General features: G+C 41.1%; 1 protein-coding gene across 1 annotated transcript in view; it reads right to left on the bottom strand.

Moving 5' to 3' along the window:
• Window positions 1-21,729, bottom strand: part of prss16 (serine protease 16) — an 87,581-nt gene that overhangs the window by 52,600 nt on the left and 13,252 nt on the right. The window lies entirely within an intron of this gene.

The following is a 21,729-nucleotide window of genomic DNA, read 5'->3' as shown; positions in this document are numbered from 1 at the left end:
AAGTCCTGCAATAAAATAGAGTTGAACCTCCAAGATTTAGCATTAATAGATGAATCCATTATCTTAATAGATAATTTCAAATGTGCATGATCAGAAATGGTAATAGAGTCATATTTACAATTGATAACATCTGTAAGTAAATGGTGATCAATGAAAAAGTAATCAATTCTTGAATAATTGTGATAAACATGAGAAAAGTATGAAAACTCTTTGTCGTTGGGGTGTAAAAAACGCCAAATTTCGAAAATTGCTGAATCAGTCATAAAGGAGTTGATAAGAGAGGCCAATTTATTTGGAAGAATTTGGGTGGGCTTGGATCTATCCATCGAAGGGTTTAAATCCCCACCCATTATCAGTCTGCATTGATTCAAATTGGGAAAGGATGTAAATAGACACTTAAAAAATGCAGGACAATCAGTGTTTGGAGCACAAACATTAACTAAAACAACTTTTTGATTAAAAAGTAGACCAGTAATAAGCAAAAATCTACCTTGTGGGTCTGAAATTGTTTCATGATGTATCAAGGAGATTGAAGAATCTATAAAAGTGGAAACGCCTCTTACTTTGGCTTGAGAATTTGAGTGATATTGTTGGTCTTTCCAAAACCTACAAAAGCGTTGACTATCCACCTTCCTTACATGAGTCTCTTGTACAAAGATAACATTAGCATTCATTCTATGGAATACTTTGAATATTTTTTTCTGTTTGATCAGATGATTTAAACCATTAGTGTTCCAAGAAACAAAATTAATAACCCTATCCATATTGACAATATTTATTACAATTAACACATAAGGTTAAAAAAAAAGATGAACTCATGAATCCTGAAGAGGGAAGTAAGTTCAAAGAGAAACCAGAAGTCATGGCACTGCAACCATTTTTGTAGTTTCATATGAGCCCATGAAGTAAAACTAGGCATAAAGCAAGCAAAAAGAAAAGAAAGAAAAAAAAATCCCCCTCCTTCCACCCTCAAAACCCCAGGAAAAAAGCCAAAAAGAGGCAAGCAAGCAATCTAACACTAAAATTACCCCCATGTCTCAAGACGGCAACTCAAACAAAAACAGTTGAATAAAAGATACAAACCACCCTTATTATAAGAAAGGGTTGGTATAACAAAAATTAAAATATAAAATTAGTATTATATATATATATGAAACAAAAGGATTTAAAAAAATTAAAATGATAAAACCTATAAATGAATTATACTGAATCAGTGTTTTAAAAGAGAGTTTAAAACTTATTCAAACACATCAAAACGGATGTGACGTTCCAAGCACCAAAGCCTTTCGGGAAGAAGAAATGACATTTTATTTAAAAGAAAATCTTAATATTTAAACATTAAAAATATAAAAAAGTGTATATGAACTTAAAAGAAAACCCTAATAAATTATTTTCAAAACTAACAGATTAATAACAAACTCAGAATAAACCAAAAACGAACATTTACCATGTATAAAAAATACATGTAAGCCATACATTAAAAAAACATCATTTTTTCAAAGATCCACATCTTATAAACTAATTATTACATTAGTCAACCCGATGAAATGTTATTCTTCCAGAAAACTTTGAGCATCCGCTGCAGATTTAAACAGCCGATAAGTTCAGTCTTCGAGAGAAACTCTCAAATGTGCTGGAAATAACAGCGCTTGCTTGTAGCCTTTCTGATGAATTTCCGACATAACCGATTTAAAAGCCATTCTTGCCCTTAAAACTTCGGGACTGTAGTCTTCCAGAATACAGAACTTAAAATCTTGAAAGCTGATCATACCCTTTTTCTGTGCAGCCCAAATCAAATGCTCTTTGGTATGAGGATAATGGATCCGGAGAATTACTTGTCGTGGTTTCAAACTTGAATCTGAATGAAAACGAGAAATGCGATGTGCACGGTCGATTATTAGAGGGCAATCCAGTACTTCTGAGCCAAAGACATCCATTAAAAATTTGGAGAAAAAAACAGTGAGATCGCCATTCTCAAATTTTTCTGGAATCCCAATTAACCGAAGATTTTGTCTTCGAGAGCATTTTCCAAGATCAGTAATTTTAGATTTATAACGATCCATCTGTTGAGAAGTCGAAGCTTGCTGTTGTTGCAAAGTTTCAATTATATGATCTCTCTTGCAAGCAGCTTCTTCAAGAACTAAAATACTTGCTTGTTTTTGTGACTCCAGTGTAAGTGCTTGAAGTTTTGCGTCAAATGTCTTTAAAATTTCATTGAACGTAGAAAGCTTTGCGGTTAATTTACTCTCCAGTTTTCCAAGTCTGTCGTCCATAAGATTTGCAATTGCTTCTAAAGTTACCGGTTCTTTCGTCTGTTTTGATTCCTTTGCTTTAGACATTTCAGCGAGTTGAAAATGATTCAAACAGTTGAAAAAAATTTCATATGTTTAAACCCCTTTAGAATAGGTATAAAAAGATCAATTAGGGGGTGTTTGTAGATTAAAAAAAAAGGTTTGGAGCAAAGCCTAAAACCGCTTCACTCCATAAGCGCCATCTTGAGACATCCCCATACATTATTTCTACCTCCGGGTTGTGAGGTTTTACTTCCAGTCCTTTCTGCCCAGTGCGCATGTGTGTGACTAACCAATTTAGTAGGCCGATCTTGCCTTTCACTAAGGCCGAGGTAGGGGATCTTGGGCTTAAAAAGGTTGGTGACCACTACCGGAAGGGTTAATTTGTAGGTTGTGTCTGTGGTGAGGAAGGCAAATGCACTGTTAGCATTCATTTCAAGAGGACTAGAATATAAAAGCCAGGATGTAACATTCAGAATTTATAAAGCACTGTTGAGGCCTCACTTGGAGTATTTTGAGCACTTCTGGGCACCTTACCTTATCTTAGAAAGGATGGGTTTGAAACTGGAGAGTTTTCAAAGGAGTTTCATGAAAACCATTCCAAGATTGAGTGTGTGTCATATGAAGAGTGTTTAATGGCTTTGGGCCTCTATTCAATAGAATTCAGAAGAATGAGGGGTGACATAATTGAAACCAATCAAATGCCTTAATAGTGTGTATGTGGAGAGGATATTTCCTATGGTGGGAGAGTTTAAGACCGGAGGATACAGCCTCAAAACAGAGGGGTGTCTTTTAGAACAGGAATGAGGAGGAATTACTTTAGTCAGAGAGTAATGAGTCTGTGGAAGCTGTTGCCACAGGCAGCTATGGAGGCCAAATCTTCATGTATATTTAAGGAAAAGGTTGGCAAATGCTTGATTGGTCAGGGCATGAATGGATATGGCTGGAATGCAGGAGACTGGGGTGGAGAGGGAAAATGGATACACTATGATGGAAGTATGGAGTGGACTTAATTGGCCAAGTGGTCTAATTCTACTCCAGTACCTTATGGTCTTATAAGTGGCCCAGAAGTGCTCACAGTACTTTGAGTGTGGTCTGACCAATGCTGTATAAAGCATCAGTATTACATTCTTGGTTTTATATCCCGTTCCTCTCAAAATGAATGCTAAAATTGCATTTGTCTTCCTCACCGCTGATTCAACCTGCAAGTTCTTCCAAGTCCCTTTGCATCGCTGATTTTTGATTTTTTTTCTCCCCAAATGTATAGTCACAAGAGCTGCAAGTACCAGTAGGTTTACAGACAATATCAAAAGATAGTTTGTCTCCAGAGATGGAAACAGAGATTGAGAAAGGGGAGAGCTGTGTCAAAGATGGACCAAGGAAATTTGAGGGCAGGGAGGAAGTTAGAGGCAAAGTTGATGAGCAATGTGGAAGTCAGGATGGACTATACACTTTCTTGAGCATTTCTGGAGCTGCATTCATCCAGGAAACTTTACAGTACTTTTCTCACTCCTGAAATGAAAAAAAAAGCGCTGGATAAGATGTTAATCCTCCTGCCAGTCAGTCATGATCTCTTGCTTGAGACTGCCTTGATGTTGGGAGTGGCACAGGGTTGATGTGCAGGGGTTTTCAAGCGGGCAACCTCCTTCCTAGATGTTTCATCAATTAGCCCACTGCATCTTTGGAGAGATCGGTGATGACCTCAGGCACCCCAGAGTAAGCCCGCGTTGTGCCTTCCCTCTCCTCTGATGCTATCTTGGAGACCAGTCTTTTCACTTGATCCAAAGCCAGTGACCGCTTCTCTCCGCTGCCTTTGATGTAGCTCTGATGGCTTGCCCTAGAGTCTGACAATGGATTCCTAGCTCCAGCAGCAAATTGATGGTGGATGTGGCTGTAAATCTCCTACAACCCACAGGACAAACTTCAGTTTCCAGCCCCCTTGCTGAGCTTCAGCTGCTAGATCTGCATACCGTAGCCTCTTGCGCTCATAAGCTTCAGCCACTGAATCCGCCCATGGGACTCTGACAATCTACAACTTAGACAATCTATAATGAATTGGAGCACAGAACCAAGTCTGGCCTAAGTTTGGTGGCAACAATTTCTGGTGGAAAAGTGAGTTGTTTATTGACATCCATTAGTATTTTCCAGTTACAGGCCATGTTCATCTATCCGGTTTCTGGCTTAGGAGGGAGATTAGTTGGTCTTTTCCCTCCTTCTTGAATGAAAGCTGCTGATGTCAGAACTTTAGTCATAGTGTAGACTTTACAGATGGTTGAAAGGCTCTGGAAAGACAGAAAATGAATCACCACACAGAACAACCAGCCACTTGTTAGCCAATGCCTGCAAGGTGACCTGGGATTTTTGCTGCTTTGTTTTCATGGGTGGTGGGTGAGACAATATGCAATTGATTTGACTATATTATATATGAAGAAACAAACACACCGAAGAAGATGGGTGAAGATACTTGGCCTCAGATTCTTACCTGAGAACTTTCAGTAGTAGTAACCTGGGGCTGAGAAAATTTGACAACCAACAATGACAATAATCTTCCTTTGTACAAAGTATAATGTATGCATTCTCCTTGACTCTTTCATAGAAGCATATTCCTCAGTCAATTGTTTAATTTCTCTCAAGTGTTTGTCTAATTCAAGTCTTTTATCATTCAACACTATTCACAGCAAGTCTGCCAGACTTATGGTGAAGTGTCTTTGCCATTTGTACATTTGTAGTTAGTTTGACAGATTCAGTATTCACTGAGTTTAGTCATCTTTTCCTTTTAGCATTTCATAGACTGGATTGCATCAGGGTTCATTTCTGGTAACACATACAAAGTGTACATACTCATGGTATTTTAACCAAACAACCCAGATTATGAAGCAAAAGTATGAACTGATTTAGAACTATTTTGGATAAAGAGAGGATAATTTACACTCATTCAAAGTGTGTTACAAAAAGATCAATATGTCTGCAGTGAGATGTTATCCAAACAAATGTTCTGTAGGTTATCAATTACCATTAAAATAATAGAATCAGGACCAGAATCAGATTTATAATCACAGGCATGTGTCATGAAATTTGTTAACTTTGCAGCAGCAGTACAATGCAATACATGATAATATAGAAAGAAAAAAATAAACCAATGACAGTAAGTATGTATGTATATTAAATAGATTAAAAATGTTTCAAAAACAGAAGTAGCATGTATTTAAAAAAGTGGTTCAATGTCCATTTAGTAATCATATGGCAGAGGAGAAGAAGCTGTCCCTGAATCACTGAGTTTGAGCCTTTAAGCTTCTGTACCTTCATCCTGATGATAACAATGAGAAGAGGGCACATCCTGGGTGATGGGGATCCTTAATAATGGACACCAACTTTTTGAGGCACTGCTCTTTGAAGATGTTTTGGATACTATGGAAGCTAGTACCCAAGACAGACCTAATTTTACAACTTTTTGTAGCTTCTTTCGGTCCTGTGCAGTAGCCTCCTCCCACCCAACCCCACCCCACTTACCAGACAGTGATGCAGCCTGTCAGAATGTTCTCTACAGTACATCTATAGAAGTTTTCAAGTGTTTTAGGTGACAAACCTAACCTCCTCAAGCTCCTGATGAAATATAGCCACTATTTTGCCTTCTTTATTGCTGCTTCGATATACTGGGACCAGGTTAGATCCTCGGTGATCTTGACACCCAAGAACTAGAAATTGTTCACTCTCTCTACTTCTGATCCACAAGGAGGAAATTTTTATCACCAATCCACACAGATTGTGGGATTCTGGTTAGGAAATCGAGTATCCATTTGCAGAGGGAGGTACAGAGGCCGAAGTTCTGTAGCTTCTCAATCAGGACTGTGGGAATGATGGTGTTAAACACTGAGCAACATTCTGACATAGGTGCTTGTATTGTTCAGATGATCTAAGGCCATGTGAAGAGCCATTGAGATTGCATCTGCCGTAGACCTATTGTGGCGACAGGCAAGTTGCAGTGGGTCCAGGTCCTTGCTGAGGCAGGAGTTGGTTCTGGCCCTGACCAACCTCTCAAAGCATTTCTTCACTGTAGATGTGAGTACTACTAGGTGATAGTCATTGAGGCAGCTCACACTACTCTTCTTAGGCACTGGTATCATTGATGGCTATTTAAAGCAGGTGGGAACTTCCAACCGTAGGAGTGAGAGGTTGAAAATGTCTTTGAATACTCCCACCATTGATTGGCACAAGTTTTCAGAGCTTTCCCAGGTACTCCATCGGGGCCTGTCTCCTTGCGAGGGTTCACCCTTCTTAAAGGCAGCCTAACATCGACCTCCAAAACAGAGATCACAGGGGTCACCGGGTGCAGCAGGGACATTCACAACTGTAATTATGTTCTCCCTTTCAAAGTGGTCACAGAAGGTGTGGAGCTCATCTGGTAGTGAAGCATCACTGCCATTCAAAATATTGGATTTCACTTTGTAGGAAGTAAAGTCTTGCAAAGATTGCCAGAGTTGACATACATCCGATGTCACCTCCAACTTTGTTTGGAATTGTTTCTTCACTCTTGAAAAAGCCCTCCGTAAGTCATACCTGGTTTCTTCTGATCTGGCAGGCCCAAAAAAGAATGAAGAGAATCTGGTGTGTGCTTGGCTATCAAGAACAGCCTCGCAGCAAAGCTACCAACCTCTCAAAGCATTTCTTCACTGTAGATGTGAGTACTACTAGGTGATAGTCATTGAGGCAGCTCACACTACTCTTCTTAGGCACTGGTATCATTGATGGCTATTTAAAGCAGGTGGGAACTTCCAACCGTAGGAGTGAGAGGTTGAAAATGTCTTTGAATACTCCCACCATTGATTGGCACAAGTTTTCAAAGCTTTCCCAGGTACTCCATCGGGAGTCTGTTGCTGTAAATGACCAAATCCAGACCTTGTGTGTACCTCTGCAAGGAAAGCGCCACCTCACCATAGTCAATGTTTACGCCCCAACTCTGATAATCCCAGCGAAGTCAAGGAGGCAATCTACAGTGAGCTGAAAACCACCATCAGTAGCGTGGCAACTTCCGATAAGCTGCTGTTGCTGGGAGACTTCAATACTCGGGTTGGCATGGAGTCCACTGTGTGTCCTGGTGTGATTGGATGCCAAGGGGTTGGCAACAGTAATGGTAATATTCTTCTGCTCCTCTCGATGTGCACAGAATTCAAACTGTGCATTACTAACACACCCATTCAGATTGCCAGACAAGCTCAAATGCACATGGATGCATCCACGATCTAAAAGCTGGCATCGCATTGACTATGTCACCACCAGACAATGAGACATCTCTGACGTTCGTATCACCAGAGTTAAGCGTGGAGCTGAGTGCTCAACTGATCATCAAATAGTGTGGTGGGATCTATGCCTATCGATCAAACCTCCACGCAGACTGAATGCTGCCAAACCACCCAAACAGCTGAACACCACCAAAATGAAACACCGTGAGTGTGCTGTTGCCCTGAATTCCTCTATGGAAACTGCTCTAAGTAGACTGGTTGAGAATCCACCAGACGATATTACTGAGCACTAGAATGCCTTCAAAGAAACGGACTACAGCGCTGCCAAGGACTCCTTGGGGAAAGTCAAGCGCAAGCATCAGGACTGGTTTGATGAGAGCATCCAATCTGTGCAAGACCTTCTAAGGGCAAAGGCAGCTGCACACCAGGGTCTTCTTCAACACTCAAACTCAAGTTTCAATAACCGTGCCCTTTTGAGTGCAAAATCAACTTTGCAGAGGCAGCTCAGAGCTATGAAAGACGAATAAACTCCTTGGCAAACAAGGCCAAGAAGTTATAAGCCTCTGCTGACTGTAATGACTCAAGAATCTTCTATGAAGCAATCAAGGTTGTGTATGGTCCATCAAAACAAGGCACCTCACAACTCCTGAACAAGGACAATACACCCATCATCACGAAAAGTCAGATCATATGAAAAGATGGCAAGAATACTTCCACGAGCTGCTGAACAGACCAGGAACCATCACCGATGAAGCACTGGGCAGAGTACACCCTCGACCCGTACTGTTCGAGCTAGATGCTCCCACTGCTCTTCACGAGGTCATCAAAGCCATCAAAACAGCTAAAACCCAACAAAGCACCAGGGTCTGACAGTATTGTAGCCGAGATCTAACACACTGACATCATGCCTGCACCAGCTGTTCACAAAGATGTGGGGAGCTGCAGAACTACCACAAGACTTCAAAGACATCAATCATGACAATCTACAAGAACAAGGGAGACAAGAGAGACTGCAACAATTACCGTGGCATCTCTCTTCTGTCAGTTACGGGAAAGTGCCTCGCGAGGATCATCCTCCAACATCAGTGACAACATCCTTCCAGAAAGCCAGTGTGGTTTTAGAACAGGCCATAGTACAGTGGACATGATCTTCTCACTGGGGCAACTCCAAGGGAAATGTGTTGAACAGCAGAGAAATCTCTATGTCACATTTGTTGATCTAACCAAAGCGTTTGACACTGTTGGTAGAGATGGCCTGTGGAAGCTCCTATGAAAATTCAGTTTCCCCCCAAGCCTAACCAACATCATCCGTCAGTTCCACGAAAGCATGGAAGGCAACATCAACATGTGTGGTGGGTTGTCAGACCCATTTCCCATCAGCAACAGTGTAAAACAGGGTTGTGTTTTGGCTCCTCTTCGCTGCTGTTCTTCAGGATGCCACATCAGACCTGAAGTCAGGGTCTTCCTACAAACAAGGGTTGATGGCGGGCTCCTCAACCTCACAAGACTGACAGCAAAAACTAAAGTCGGGGACATTGAGGAGCATGAGCTACAGTTTGTTGATGACTGTGCACTGGTTGCCCACTCTCTCGAAGACTTACAGGAGATCACCAGTCGCTTTGCCAGTGCAGCCAAAAGCTTCGGAATGACAATCAGCTTGAAAAAGACGGAAGTTTTGTACTGTTATGAATGTACCACAGCTCTGAGGGGCCGAAGGGGCGGGAGCAGCCTCCTCCTTCCAGAGAATCGCAAGATCACTATTAATTCGGGTCTCGGACACAGGAAATGAGAGATAATGCAACGGTTTTGACCATTGTCCTTAGAGACACCTGTGTGAATTGCCTGTCCCTGCTACATGACAGCTACCATGGATATGGACACCCACGGGCAATGTGGGGGTGGGGATTGCATCACCCTACTTTGATGGACATCTACAACTCTGCAAGTCAAGATAAAAGGGGTCTGCAGGAAGCGGTACCCCAGTGACGCACCAGAAGGACACCATCGCTCAGCGCTCCCGTGCTAGCGGGAAGCCATACAAAGCCATGTGCGTTCCGCCTCTCCTTTGCCTGGGGAGCGGGTGGCTGATAACACCGAAAAGGACTTCGAACTAACAACGGGGAACTAATGCTCCCCTGATTCAACGGAGTTGCTTCATAAAGACCCGGGCAAGTTTTTTCCTTTTCTCACCAATCTCTCTAAAACACGTGAAACCCAGCAATTCCCCAAAAGGCTGAAGCCTGCAGACTTCTGAGTGACTTTTATATTTCCAACGGACAATATATTATCCCCTAGACAACAGTCGAGATTATTTCTTAAGGATGCTTATTACTATACCTGCGCTTTAGATTGAGTATTGACGACGTGCATTATTTGAATGTTTGTATTAACCTTACTTTTGTGCCCCTTTATAAATAAAAACATTTGAAAATTGTGCCATCAGACTTCAACGGACCTCTCTATCTTTGCTGGTAAGTTATCCAGTTACGGGATATGTAACAGTACCAACTGGCTCCTGCCTCAAGCTACGAAGAGCCAACTGTCCTCATTGATGACACTCATCTCAATGCTGTCAACAAGTTTTTCTACCTGGGCAGCATAATAACATCCTCAGCTTCTCTGGATGGAGAGATTGAGTCAAGAACCAGAAAAGCCTGCTTTGCCTTTGGTCAGCTGAAAGATCGAGTTTGGTCACAGAACATCAGGCTGGCCACCAAGTGCAAGGTATACAGGGCAGTTGTCTTGTCAGCCTTACCATACGGACGTGAGATGTGGTGCCCATATCAGAGTCACTTACGCCAGCTTGACCAACTGCAGCAGTGTCATCTACATTCTCTGATGAAGATCACCTGGCGAGACAAGGTCTCTAATACCAAGGTCCTCTCTCGAGCTGGAATGCCAGGAGTTTCAACCTTGGTGATGTCAGCCCAACTGCGCTGGGCAGGACATGTTGTCAGAATGCCTGACGGAAGACTGCCCAAGGACATCTTGTATGGCCAACTGTCCAATGGTACCCGAAAACGAGGAGGCCAGCGACAGGATGTTCAGCCCAGGAGCCTCAAGAAAGCTGACATTGTCCCATCAACATGGAAGGATCTGGCTCAAGATCGCTCACAGTGGAGGGACACTGTCAGAAAAGGTGTGAATGCTGCTGAGAACAAGCTCATAGAGGCAACAGAGGAAAGGCACAGGAAGCGCCACAACAGAGCTTTTGCCCCTGCTGCCCCTCCAGGCCTCACCTGCCAAGTATGTGGCAAGCACGCTTGTCAAGGATCGGCCTGTACAGCCACTCCAGGATGCAGATATCAAACCCCACTAACTGACTGAAAGGAACCATCATCATCCTATGGGATGGATAGCCAGAGAGAGAGAGCCCTCCGTAAGTCATACTTGGTTTTCTTGTATAGACCTGGGTCACCAAACTTAAATGCCACGGATCTAACCCTTAGCAGACAATGAACCTCCTGGTTCATCCATGGCTGTTGGTCTGGGAACGTACAGCATGTTTTCATAGGCACACACTCATCCACATAGGTTTTAATGAAGTCAGTTACAACTATGGCATAAGCATCCAGATTTGAAGATGAATCCCTGAATATGGTCCTGTGCACCGATTTAAAGCACTCCTGTGTTTCCTTTATCCATCCCTTCTTGGTCCTCACTACTGCTGCTGTTGTCTTCAGTCTCAGCCTATACTCAGGGAGCAGGAGTACAGCCAGGTGATCAGACTTTCCAAAGTGTGGGTGTGGAATAGCATAGTAAGCACGATTGATCTTAGTGTAACAATGGTCCAGTGTGTTGCTCCCTCCAGTACTACAAGTGATTTGTCGATGGTAGTTATTTAGTGTCTTTCTCAAGCTGGCCTTGTTAAGTTTCCCAAAATGATGGTGAAGGGGTCAGGGTGCACTGTTTCATGCATGTTGATCCCATTGCTCAGATCATCCAGAGCCTGAGGTGGAATGTACACTGCTACCAAATTAATCAATGAAATCTCCCACAGCAGGTAAAATGGATGGCAGTTAACTGCGGGATATTCCAGGTTTGGTGAGCAGAATTGGGACAATGCTGATACACTGTGCACCAAGAGGAGTTGATCATGAGGCATACACCTCCATCTCTGCTTTTGAGAGACTCGACAGTTCTATCCCGATGGTGTATAGTGAACCCGTCAATCTGAATCGCTGCATCCGATAGGGAAGGGGTTAACAAGGATTCCATGAAATAAAGGGTGAAAGCAGTCCTAATGCCCCTCTGATACAACACCCTAGCTCTAAGATCTTCAGTTTAGTTTACAAGAGACTGTACATTTGCCATCTTCTTAAGTGCACTTGTATCCTTAACCAGCAGGCACTTTTCCTACAAGGAATCAGAAAGCGGTATGGCCAGAATCAGCGTTGTTTACATTGGTTTTAATCAGCGATAGATTATTCAATCGCATTAAGACATCTTTATTAACTGCATAGACTTGGCAAGCAGCAGTGATTCTTAGCTGTATCAGGCTGAAACGGGAATGTTTAATCATATCCATTGAGCTGTACTGCATGAGATCACTGTCTTCAAGGAAGACATGAGTTAGACTAACATATTCAGCTTGAGGGGAATCTGTAAAGACGCCTGGCTAAACTTGTCACGATTGGGAGATTAACTTAGGTCAAAAGTCAAAGCAGAGGCCAAAGTGCTTCACCTGCCCATTCACCTCCTCCCTTATCGTAGATGCTAGCCAGCCTGCTGAGCTTCTCCAGCAACTTGTGTGTGTTGTTTTGGATATCCAGCATCTGCAGATATTCACATGTTTCAGTCAGAAGGAAGTTGGTGAAATAGGACAGTGGAAAAGTAATGATGATAAATGACAATAGGAGGAGGAATGGATCACATAGGGTTAAATAGAAAAGGTTGTAAGATTCCAAGAATATTGGGGGTACTTGTGACTCCAGCTGCAAGCATCCTGTGATGAATAATACTGCCTGATCCGTGGGTTTATAACAGGGATGCCTCTCTGTGCTTCCAGTTCACTGTACCTCTGTTGGTATCTTCTACAAAAGATGAGGAAGTCCATTGTTAACGGTACGCATTATGTTTGGACGACTTTGCTGTGTTGGGTGTTGCAGTGTGAATTGTGTGGGTGTTCAGTGAATTATGCAACTTTAGACCAGATTTTTATTAGTTAAAAATTAATCATGGGATTATAGTGCACTGAGTAATGATTATGGGTGATACACATTTGGTCAAATATGATATTTGAACACCCTTCCCTCTTCCAATTTACCGAAATTCTTGTAGATTTGCATCCAAGTTCTTGAGACACGATTGTTTACTGGCACACACAAGTGTCTGACCCCTCAGCCTTCTGTAAGTTTATCTGGAGGACTTCTGATCCATTGCTATATTAGCACATTGCTTCACTTCTCCATGTCCAGGCGCTGCTAAGCAGTGGAATAGCTTAAGCCCTACTCTTGTTTTGTGTTACCCTGTTTGCAACGCACCTCGGATCAGAATGAGTTTGGGAATACCTGCCACAAGTTCCTTTATAAGGCACAGGATGGGCTTACTTAATGTGGTTCACTTTAAGCAGCGTTAGAAATTCAGGCTATCTCTGCTGCAGCTCAGAACTACAGACATCACTGGCTCCAAAAAGTAATCATATACTGTACATTGCCTGGCAGCATGAAGTTGGTGCACTGCTTGTAACAAAAGCAGACTGAAATGGGAGATTTAGACTCCCATAAACTTAATTAGAATGGACATAGTAAAGAGCAATATATTCAAATCAGTTATCAATTTGATGGCAATAAAATCTTCTGCAAGTCATCCCCATGATGTGATTGAATTTTATAATAAGCATGAGAATGAGAGAAGAGTTGATAGTGGTTGCAGAACTCAGACCACTTTCATCAAAGTCTAACACACAACCCAGTCGATGGGCATCCTGGACAGCTGATACCAAAGAATATTACCACCACTTAATTAAGAATTTGTATATAATATTACATTAGTTAGATTCAATTTATCAGGCGTAGACAAAGTGTTCCATGCCTCCATACCAGCCTCTCTAAATACCTATTACTCATGGTGTCTAAATTAATTTCTTTACACACATTTTATTTTTAGACAGTCAGTGCAGTTGGCCATACAGTAACCCCAAAGCATTATTCCACCCAATATCAGTTATAGTGAAGATGCTTTTAATTATGTTTAAAAAAAAATAAGAATACATCCTAAAATCCTATATATAGGATTTTATATATATATATAGTTCTATATATAGAACTGCAGCTAAGAGCCTGAACCATTATAAGTTCCAAATAAAGCCTCTCTTGCTAAGACAGGTCTTAAGTTTTCCTTTCCTATTGATAACGACAAACTTGTTTTTCTAAATTTCACTCAAAGTTTCACACACACATTAACTGGAGAAAATGGGGATTCCTTCTGTAAAATGCATTATATAAACAAATGAAATAATGCTTCTTTTCTGTGAAGAATATCCTGGATTAATGCTTCCATTAATATTGATGGATTGAATAGAGTTAAAAAAACATAGGTTTATGAATCAAAGTTGTGAAATAGTAATGGCTGGCAGGATATCTATAAACGTAGGGCATTTCAGGGAGAATGGACCAATGTGGAGTAGCTATTAGAGAAAATGGGAGCCACCAATGCAACTGCATAGCTGGGGAAGGCAATAAAATAGAAAAAAATCAGTTTTCAACAACTGTGCAAGAATTTGAAAGCAAAACCATTCACGGTTAACAAAGGATAATTTAAATGAAAAAGCATCAAGGATTCATGGTAGACCAGAGGACTATGACATTTTCAGGAGCAGCAGACTACAGAATTCATATGACAGGAACAAAACTAATATTGAGAGAAAATTCACAAGTAATGTCAAAACAAACATTAGCTATTTCTACGGATATATGAAAAGGAAAAGCATCTGGAAACTCCAGGGATTGAGGCTGGGTAACTAATATAAGAAAACTGGAAACTGGCAGATTAAGTTCAACTATTTTTTCTTGGAATCACAAAATGTTTGCAGGCAGATGCATTAAGTATTTAGGAGGGCAAATGGCATGATGGCCATTTGATGTTAAGATGGAGAGAGATTCTCAAGCAAGAGGATATAATTACACATTAAGGGATGATCATATAAAACCAAAGTACACAGAAATGTCTTTTTGTAGATGTTAGTGAATTTATTGAATTCTTTTCTCCAGAAAGTTGTGGAAACTACATCATTACGAGTGTGTAAATTGGAGGTAATAATATTTTTTTTGAAATATTGGATAATAGAGGGTTATAGTGGTAACAAAGGAACACAGAAAAGTACAGTCCAGGAACAGGCCATTCGGCCCACAATGTCGTGCTGAACGCGCTAAGATCAAATCAAAAACACCCAGACACTGATCCCTCCAACCTACGCAGTGTCTGTATCTCTCCATTTTTATTGCATCCATGTGCCTAGCTAAATGCCTCTTAAAAGCCTGTAATGTATTTACATTTACTACAAAACCAGGCAGCACATTCCAGCCATCCACAACTCTCTGAGCAAAAAGCTTATCGCTCACATCTGTCTTGAACCAACCCCCTCTCACCTTCAATGGCCTCTGGCATGAGACATTTCAATTTTCAGAAACAGATTTCCCTGTCTACTTTATCTATGCCACTAATAATCTTACAAAGCTCTATCAGATCTCCCCTCAGCCTCCTACGCTCCAGAGAAAACAACCCAAGGTTATCTAGCCTCTCATGATGGCACATTCCCTCTAAACCAGGCAGCATCCTGGTAAACCTTTCTGCACTCTCTCCAAAGCCTCAACATCTTTCCTATGGTGGGGCAACCAGAAATGTATGCATACTCCAATTGCGGCTGAACCAGAGTTTTATAAAGTTACAACATAACTCCTAATTTTTGAACTCAGTGCATTGACTAATAAAAACAAACCTTCCATTAGCCTTCTTAACCACTTTATCAACCTGTGAGCCACTTCCAATGAGCTGTGAACTTGGATCACAAGATCTCTCTGCTCAGCAACACTGTCAAGGACCTTGCCTTTTGCATTTGCCCTACTGAGATGCAAAACCTCACACTTATCTGGGTTAATCTCAATCTACTATTTCTCTGGCCATATCTGCAACTGATCTACATTGTGCTGTATTCTTTGCCAGTCTTCCACACTATCCACAACACCACCAATCCTGGTATCATCTACAAATTTACTCATCCACCCATTTACATTTTCATCCAGGTCATTAATATATATCGCAAACAACAGTCCCAGCACAGATCCATGCAGATCTCCACTGATTACAGACCTCAACCCTCTGTCTTCCATTGCAACCCAGCTCAGAAACCAAACAGCCAATTCTCCACAGACTATGTGCCGCTTAATCTTCTGGATTAGCCTCCCATGAGGGACTTTGTCAAATGCCTTACTAAAATCCATTTAGACATCCACTGCACTACCTTCATTAATCTCTCTTGTCACCTTGTCAAAAAACTCGATCAAGTTGTAAGGCATGACTTGCCACGCACAAAGCCACACTGGCTCCCCCTAATTAGGCAATAGGTTTCCAAATGCTCATATAGCCTATCTTTAAGAATTTACATATAAGTGACATGAGACTCACTGGTCTACAGTTCCAGGATTTTCCCTTGTTTCCATTTTAAATAGAGGTACAACGTTAGCCACTCATCAATCCTCTTGAACCCCCCCCCTGTGGCTAAAGAGGACACTGGTCAAGGGCCTAGCAATATCGCCTCTTGCCTTTGATGCACCATCAATAACTCTCGGAGACGTGAGGCGAGATATAGGCTTTTATTGGCTGGAAGAAAGAACAAACAGCAAGTAACCACCACACAACATCCTGGAGACTGAGGCCGGAGCTGTGCCTCCAATTGCCTTTATACCGGGGTCTGTGGGAGGAGCCACAGGAGCAGTCAGCGGGGGGGGGGGGGGGGGGGGCGTGTCCAGACAGGTATATGTAGTTCACCACAGCCTCTTTCAATAACCTGGTGTAAATGCCATCAGACTCTGGAGTCTTATCCACCTTAATACTCATTAGGAGGTCCAACACTTCCTCCCCCTTCTGATCTAAACACCCTAAAGTATTTATACACCCAGCACTGATCTCCTGGTCCTCCTTGGTAAATACTGAAGCAAAGTACTCATTAAGTACCTCACTCATATTCTCTGCATCCAAGTAAATGTGACCTCCTTTATCCTTGAGTGGTCTCACTCTCTCAATAGTTATCCTCTTGCTCTTGATGTATGTATGGAATGGTTTGGGATTCACCTTAATCCTACTTGCCAAGGACTGTTCATGGCCCCTCCTGGCTTTCCTAATTCCTAGTTCTAGTCTGGCTTCTTTATACTCCTTATTTGCTCTGTTTGATTCAAACTTTCAAAGATGTAGGCATGTTTCCTTTTTGACTAAATTCATCACCTCTCTGGACATCCAAGGTTCCCTTATCATTCCATCCCGGTCCTTCCTTCTAACCTTTCCTGGTCATTCTGCAATTGATCTTTAAACAACCGCCACATGTCCAATGTGGACTTGCCAGAAAAAAGGTGTTTCTAAATAACTCTTCTTTGTTCTTGCTAATGCTCTATTTGCCCTAATTTAAAACTCCCCTAGAAGGCCAATACCTATCCTTATTTATAGCTATCCTGAGAGTTAAGGAGTTGTGGTTGCTGTTCACTAATTCTTTACCACTGAAAGGTCAGTCACCTGGCCAGACTCATTACCCAACACAAGGTCCAGTATAGCTCTTCCTCTTGTTGGACTGTCCACATACTGATTTAAGAAACCTTCCTGGATATAGAACATAGAAAACCTACAGCATAATACAGGCCCTTCAGCCTACAATGTTATGCCAAGTATGTAGTTACTTTAGAAATTACCCAGGGTTACCCATAGCCCTCTATTTTTCTAAGCTCCATGCATCTATCCAAGAGTCTCTTAAAAGTCCCTGTTGTATCTGCCTCCATGCACTCACCGCTCTCTGCGTAAAAGACTTACCCCTGACATCTCTTCTGTACCTACTTCCAAGCACCTTAAAACTGTGCCCTCTTGTGTTAGCCATTTCAGCCCTGGGAAAAAACCTCTGACTATCCACACAATCAATGCCTCTCATCATCTTATACATCTCTATCAGGTCACCTCTCATCCTCCATCAGTCCAAGGAGAAAAGGCCAAGTTCACTCAACCTAAAAAAAGGCCAAGTTCAGTCAACCTTGGAGTTGAGGCCTGAGGCAAATCAGGTTCGAGAGGCCAGGTGGCCTCCCTCTTCTCCTATTTTTTTATGTGTTTTGTGCTATTTTATAGCCTACCACTGAAACAGGTCCATGATGGAAGCAATCTCCCTGGCCCTACCCTCATCTCAGGTCATCTGTACAGTAAAGACAGCTGTTTTAGACTTTTGGATTATTGTTTATTGACTATAGCTCCACCTTCAATAATACAATTCCAGACAAACACATCTCAATCTCTTGCACCTGGAACACAACACTTCCCTTTGTAAGTGGATCGTTGACTACCCAACCAACAGATCACAATTAGTAAAAATAGATTTCAACACCTCTGCCACGATTATCCTCAACATATGCCCCAGACATTGCACCCTCTGCTCCCTTCTTTACTCCCTGTATACTCATGACTGTATCACCACATTCTGTTCTGATTCCATCCACAAATTTGCAAATGAAACCACCAAATCATAGGTAATGGTAAGTTGGCGTCTAGGAAGGAGTCAGAATGCCTAGGGTCATGACAACCTTTTCCTCAATGTCAGCAAAACAAAAGAGCTGGTCGTTGAATTCAGAAGGGGTAACGGTGCACATGCTCCTGTTTAGACAAACAGCTCTCAGGTCAAGAGGGTGGAAGTTTCAAGCCCCGATCCAATCATGTAGACGCCACAGTCAAGAAAGCCAACAGAACTTCTACTTCTTAAGGAGACCAAAGAAATTTGGCAAGTCTCCTTTGACCATCATCAATTTTGATAGATGCACCACAGAAAGCATCCTATCCAGATGTATCACAGCTTGGTGCAGCAACAAATCAGCCTGAAACCGCAAGAAACTGCAGAGTTGTGACACAGCTCAGCACATCACAGAAACCAGTCTCCCCTCATGCTTACTGTTATTGCTGCCTCAGTAAAGCAGGCAACATAATCAAAAATCTGACCCAGCCTGACTTTCTCTCTTCTCCCCCCACCACTCTCCCATTTGGCAGCGGATACTAAAGCCTAAATGCACATATCGCCCAGCTCAAGGACAGCTGTTATAAGAGTATTGAACAGTCTCCTTGTACAATAAGAACAGACTCTTGACCTCACAATTCTTTTCTTTATGTCCTTGCACTGTACTCTCTGTAATTATAATACAGAGAAATATTCTTTTGTTTTGCTGACATTGAGGAAAAGGTTGTCATGACCCTAGGCATTCTGACTCCTTCCTAGACGCCAACTTACCATTACCTATGATTTGGTGGTTTCATTTGCAAAATACTCTGTATTTTGTTTTTGTTTTACCATGTACTACCCCAATGCACCAGTGTAATGAAATAAACTGTACGGATGACACGCCAAACACAGTTTTTCACTGAACCTCAGTACATGTGATAATAATGAAACAATTTACCATTTACAGTCCCTTCCTGGCTAATAATCTCCCTGTACATTTTCCAAGTCTCACTTCCTCCAATATCCCTGCAGATTTTCCATACTTCTTCTAGCTGAAAAAAATTATGCTTTTAATGTGGTGGACTCATCCTGGATCTCTGAAATTTGTTCTGTTGAACATTTTTCATAGAAAGACCACAGATTTTTCTGTTTGGTGTAGAAGATAGCGTTGCTACAAAATAAAACAGAGAGTTCAGAATGTGAACTATACTGGAAGAAAAAGAGGAATAAAACAGAAATCAGCAGAAAAAGTAAAGGTTAAACTGGAGGAAAAGGCGAGAAGATGGGGAAAGGACAAGTGAAGTAGGAAATACAAAAGAAACAAGTAATTGATGACTGAGAAAAAATAAAGAAGAATTCAGATGTAGAGGGAGCAAGAGTAGACCAATTAATAATCCTCTGGCATCTTTTGTAACATAGAAAATTGGGGAAGACAGAGACGAAAACACACATACACAAGTGATGAAAGAGGAGAATAGAATGTTCCTACTGAGGATCAGTGGATGTCTGGGAGAGAGAGAGAAAGAGAGAGACAGAGAGAGAGAGAGAGACAGAGAGAGAGAGAGAGAGTGATAGAGAAGACAGAGAGTATGTGAGAGTGAGAGAAAGAGCGAGGGAGTGATAGAGTGAGAGAGAGTGTGAGAGGGAAACACTTTTTGATATAGTATTAGGATAGCAGAATGAAAAGAGAAAGGCTTACTAATTGGGGAGGTGGATATAGTAAGAAAACAAGGACTGACAGAGCTACTGCTTGGAAAAGCAATCCAATGACAATAAATAGAAGGAAGTCTGGCTTATGAACAGGCGGAAGAACTGGCTGTGCTGGAAACAGAAGTGATAGTATTTATCAGATTGTTGTTAGAAAATATCGCTCCTTCATTATGTTTCAGGCAACCCAAGCATCCACCATTTTTTTGAAAAAATCAGATTTAGGGAAACATTGTTCAATAATCTAATTATAAATTCAGTCTAGCTTGTGATTGGTAATATTAGGCAAATTCTTCATCCTGTTGAATACTCAGTGTGGCTCAAGGTAGGCAAATGAATGTTTAGAATGCAAAAAACAGTCCATGGAAAACAAAAGAAAATCCACAGATATCTGAAACTTTTGAATCAGTATAGCTAAAGGAAGGCTAATATGACAACTAAAAGCTTCGCAAATAATCATGGTCAAATATCCCCATTTGAAAATAGACAGGGAAAGATGAAAATTTTTTGATTTAATTGAGATCATATTACATACTTTAATAAAGAAAATGCTGCCCTCAAATGGATTAACAAAAGAATTTACTAAGCAGGATTGTGTGTATATATCTGGTGCATTTGATTATAGATTTTTGCAGTAATTGGTGTTAATTGTTTTCTGATATTTAACGAAGTGGAACTTATTTACTTTTGCAATCCAAGAGCATTGCAGCAAATGCAGACGTTCCAATTAACAAAATAAATGCAAGAGATTCTGCAGATTTAGGAAATCCAGAGTAACACGTGAAAAGGACAGGAAGAACTCAACAGGTCAGGCAGCATCTATGGAGAGGAATAAACAGTCAAATACTTCAGGCTGAAACCCTTCATCAGGACTCCAATTAACAAGTTGGTTGAGTGATGTAACTATCATGAGTGTAAGTATTAGAAAATAGGTTTTCCTGAGATCAAGACCATTGACAATGACCTTGCATGTAGCTGGCAGGCATCAAGAAACTCTCAGGAGTGCAACAGTTTTATGGAATGGCTGGAAAGGTTTGGAACATTTCACTCAGTATCAAACAGCACTTAAAATTGACTTCTTTCACTACATATTTTTCCACTGTCCAAATATTTTACTTCTTTGGCTCAATCTCAGTTTTGTTCTAACTACATGTGAGGAAATGGGTTGTTTTGCAATACTAAAACTAGTGAATCCTGCTTGCTTATTTATTCTCCCAAACATTAGATCCAGGATAATAAAATAACTGTAATCCGTCAGTTATGCACAAACAGCAGAAACTGACCACATTGGTAAATCCTGTTTTAAATGTTTCAGATGAGATGTTTTTTTGGCAGAATTCACCTCAAATAAATAGAAGCCTCAAAACAGTTTGAAGCATTTCAAACTCAATTTAGATTTAGCTCAGTGCGTTGCAGGACCCCTACATGTGAGCTAAGCAAAATTAAATGAGAAGCCAAATTTGGCCAGAGTAGTGGAAACAGCCTTTGGATCATTTAAGAAACAATTAAATGCTATACAAGGAAGGAACTTCAATATTAAATGGGTGAATGAAGTAAATTAAATTGTAATTATTTTATAATCTTGATGATATGCTGTAATTCAGAATATAACTCACTGCTGGCTTTTCGAAGTTCTGACTAACAGGAAAGTGATATTCAATAATCATTTAGTATGAGTGGACAAACAGAGTTAACGTTCCAGGTCTAAAATTGCGAGACCTGCTGAATATTTCCAAATTTTTCAGTTATAATACAGATTTCCCTCATCTACAATATTTTGCTTCTGGCTTAGAGATTACTATCAGTACATGGA

Source organism: Hypanus sabinus, chromosome 2 (genome assembly GCF_030144855.1).
Source record: "Hypanus sabinus isolate sHypSab1 chromosome 2, sHypSab1.hap1, whole genome shotgun sequence".
Lineage (NCBI taxonomy): Eukaryota > Metazoa > Chordata > Chondrichthyes > Myliobatiformes > Dasyatidae > Hypanus > Hypanus sabinus.
Note: the sequence above shows the minus strand (reverse complement) of the source record. Positions and strands in the feature narration are given on the sequence as shown.